General features: G+C 36.1%; 1 protein-coding gene across 5 annotated transcripts in view; it reads right to left on the reverse strand.

Annotated features, from left to right (window-relative positions):
* Positions 1–4,113, reverse strand: part of Gria2 (glutamate ionotropic receptor AMPA type subunit 2) — a 114,384-nt gene that overhangs the window by 58,564 nt on the left and 51,707 nt on the right. The gene's annotated exons all lie outside the window — the stretch shown is intronic.

The following is a 4,113-nucleotide window of genomic DNA, read 5'->3' on the forward strand; positions in this document are numbered from 1 at the left end:
TCTCTCTCTCTCTCTCTCTCTCTCTCTCTCTCTCTCTCTCTCTCTCTCAACAGCTATTAGTTTCCTGTAGTTTTATTTATTTATTTATTTATTTATTTATTTATTTATTTATTTTGTCCACAAGTGGGACCCCACAAGATTTATCCATTTTATTTTAACGTGTCTATTATTACTGTTAGAAATAGCTTGTTCTTATCTAGACAATATATTCTCTCAAAACAGCTCATTCTTAAGCAAATCTGATTGCTTAAAAGACATTACATGAGATGAGGAAGAGGTGGCTCAGTTAGTAAAATGTATACCTCTCAAGGAGATAACTGGGTTTGGACCATAGAACTCATTAAAAAACACCAGCTACAACTTCATGCATTAATAACATTATCACTAGAGATGTGGAAGCATGAGGCTTCATGGAACTCATGGGTCAACTGGCCTGTCCTAATCATCAATCCCTAGATCCAATGAGAAAACATGTATCAATAATAATAAGGTAGAGTGCTATCAAGAGGAACAATGTCTAAATCTCATTTCTGTCTTCTTCATGCACATGCACACCATTAGCAGGGTCACCAGCATGTATGCCTTTAACCAGCACACACATGGATACACATTTTCAAAAGATTAAGCAGTGTTGTTTTGATAATTCTTTATATTACAAGTCAAGTGTGTTTCCACTGTTCTAATGTTAGCCAAAATATCTGTGGAAAGAAAATCTCTCACTTGCTGCCAACCTACAGAGATCTTTCACCAGAGAGGCATCCTGCTTTGTGTTACCCAATCAAGTAGCAATGAAATAAAATTAGGAAATAAAACTATAACAATTTTCTCAACTTAGTTATTGATTTTTAACACTGAGCCTAACCTATAGGTTCCTCTGCACATGAATAAAATTTTATAAACTATTTTGCAGGACCATTATTTTTAATATAATATGATAGTGTTTGAAAGTCACCATTCCTTCCACAACCCATTGTCCTCTTCAGGTGTTTTTATCTCATAGCACATGACTATTCCCTCTGCTTCCATCATCCTGAAAATTCTATGCTGAGATCACTATATTCAAATGTGTAGCCGTTTCCTCTTCATCCCATCCACCCTGCTTCAGTGATATAAAATACTTATATTGTGCATATCATGCTAAGTTTTATGTCATCTCAATTATTTCTCATGATAACTCTTGAGATAGGAGTTATTAATATTTCCAAAATCCTGTGATAGAAAAAAAAAGCCAAATAGAGGAAATAGCTTATCTAAGTTATATTGATAGTCTGTGCCAGAGGTTATACTCAAACGTAGGCAGTCTGGATTCAGGATCTGCATTCAAACCTAGTGTACAGTATTTTTTAAAAACCACAATTAATTGACTAATAAGCAAGTTGTTACTGCACCTGCACTAATGGACCCTCTATTCAGTTTTCTTCAATATAATCAGAATGGTCTTTTGAGACATTAATATGACTGTATCTATTTCTGGGAAGTAAGAGCTTTTTGGCCTAGAACTGCACTGTTCTATAGAAACCATATGTGACAGTCTTCTGGCCACCAACCCAGGTTACTAGATGCTTTTGATGGATGTATAGTTAGTATTTCCCAAATGAGCCTGGACATACCAGCATCTTAGAAATGAATTACCTCCATTTGAAGGTAAAACCATTACTACCTTACTTCACTTGTCTCTTTCACAATAGAATATAGATATGGACTTGGTAAAATAGATGTGGATTCTGATGACAATAATAACAGTAGGTGACCAATAAATGATAGCTAACATTTCAATAATTATACGCTATTAACTGATGGATAGTGATATCAGATGTTTCGCCGGGTGGTCATTATTTCTGAGATTTCTATTTTCCTTAAAATATTTCTTGGTATTCTACTTTCTTCTATCTGATATAAGCCTTCTGGGTTTTTAGAAAATATCTGAATAATAGATTATTGATATTAACTCTTTTATGTTAAGTCTTGTTTGGGACACTTCAGAGAACCACCAAATAGCTTTTCATACATTTCATGTAACTCTAAAATAAGGCAGTAGCATCTTATTCATGCACATAGTATTTGTTCTCTTCTAGGCAAAAAAGTAGCCTTTAATATATTTGATAGATGTGTCTGTTTATCATTTAGATGAAAAAGACTTTTACAGTCATGCCTTTTAGGCAATCTATTTTGAGTAAGTGATCTCTTATTTTGTGCATGGATATGTGTGTGCTAACTTGCACATCTTATATTTGAATTGGTTACAATATTTGCTAAATCTTAGATTGATGAAATATGACATTTGAAAAGGGTGGATTGCTATAAAATTCTCCCCGGATCTACTTTATTTGATTTCCTCTGAAAGGTTGGCATGGTATCCAGACACTATGGGAATATCATGCAATATGATTATTTTGATGGAGTTTCTTCTCATTAATGGAATATTTTCTGTGTTGGAAAGAGAAACCCCAGCCACACTGGGGTGCTTGAAAAGGAAGCCACTGTTTGAACACAGAATCTCAGTAAGGAGCCATACCTTTCATTTTCCATTAGTCTGAAGTGTGTTGTCAAGAGACCTCTTTGTTTTGCAACCAGCTGGAAGCACTGTTTTTGTCTCAATAAGAAGGATAAAATGTACAAAACTTCTTAAGAAATTACAACTCTTTTAACCTAGAAACATTTTTTTTTTCTAGGTAATTATTTTACAGCAATGGCTTTTGTCTCTTTACAAACCTTGGTCACCCTCAACTCTATCACATATATCTTTCATGGCATATAAGGACATTTTTCCTAGTGTACTCAAATTTTTGATAATTTTCTCTCAATATCCACAATATTGCTCAGTCACAGTCCCTACTCCTATATGGTACAAGTGTCACTGGGATCTGTGAGAAAGCATCTTAGCTGAAGTACTGTTTCTGAGTTCTAAATTACAGTCTGAGAAGGGGAAACTTAATGACAATAACACAAAGACAAACACAGCGTGCTACTCTGGGGAAACAACAGGATCAGATTGCAGAAGGTCTTAGACATTTGGGTGTGAGGCAACCAAGAGCCTGATAGGAATTTGATAAGAAAGCTCTATTTTCACTCTTGCTACGTGCTTGTAATGGAAGGCTGTGCTAGAACTGAGTTCAATTCATAGAAGCAAATGAGCAGAGAGAGATGAGGAAAGGACCAGTACAATCTATAACTCACAAGAACATGCCCACAGTGACTGATTTTCCTGATCTATGTGCTAACTTCCACTCTTCACCATTTTCCTAAAATCACCAAAAACTAGAGACCATGCATGGCCCACTCAGATTTTAACATTTTGCCCTGACTTCCAAAGGTTTCAACCCATCTCAGAATGAATTGGCTGTCTCTGAGATTCAGCATTATTTTAGCCATTATGGACTTGGCTTAAAGACCAAATGCAAAGTCTTTTGTGAGACACAAACAAAAAGCTTACCTATGAACCAATATGAAGTCAAACAGAAAGTTATGTATTTCTAAAATGCAAATAAAAAAATCTCAATTCTAAAATGAAGTAACAGGGAATAAGAAGGAAGGCACAGAACAAAACAAAACAAATGAAACTAATGCCAAAAAAAAAAAAAACAAAAAAAAACTAACAGGTAAGACACTAAATTCTTTAGCTCTGTACAGCATCCAAGATGTTGCAATACGAAGTTCAAGGGGCTTGAGTAACTCCATCACTAGGGCTTTGTAATACTGTATCCCACATTGTTTCCCATCTTTCCTAGAATGACTTATTTCTGTCTGCAGTTGTCCCCAGGAGACAGTCCATATTTCTGGTAGCTTTGAGTTGACACACACAAAACTTCATGAACTACTCTCCCAGGGATCTTTTGGGGGATTATGGCCCTATATACACTCTATTGTACCTCATGTTTTCCTTTCAAATCTATGAGGGACTCTCGATTACAACATAACTTGCTATTTCATTTTCTAACAGTTCCTGGGGATAGAATAGAGTCGGGTGAAAACAAACAAAGAGCCGGGCGTGGTGGCGCACGCCTTTAATCCCAGCACTCGGGAGGCAGAGGCAGGCGAATTTCTGAGTTCGAGGCCAGCCTGGTCTACAAAGTAAGTTCCAGGACAGCCAGGGCTACACAGAGAAACCCTGTC

The sequence above is a fragment of the Mus pahari genome, chromosome 4 (genome assembly GCF_900095145.1).
Source record: "Mus pahari chromosome 4, PAHARI_EIJ_v1.1, whole genome shotgun sequence".
Classification (NCBI taxonomy): Eukaryota; Metazoa; Chordata; class Mammalia; order Rodentia; family Muridae; genus Mus; species Mus pahari.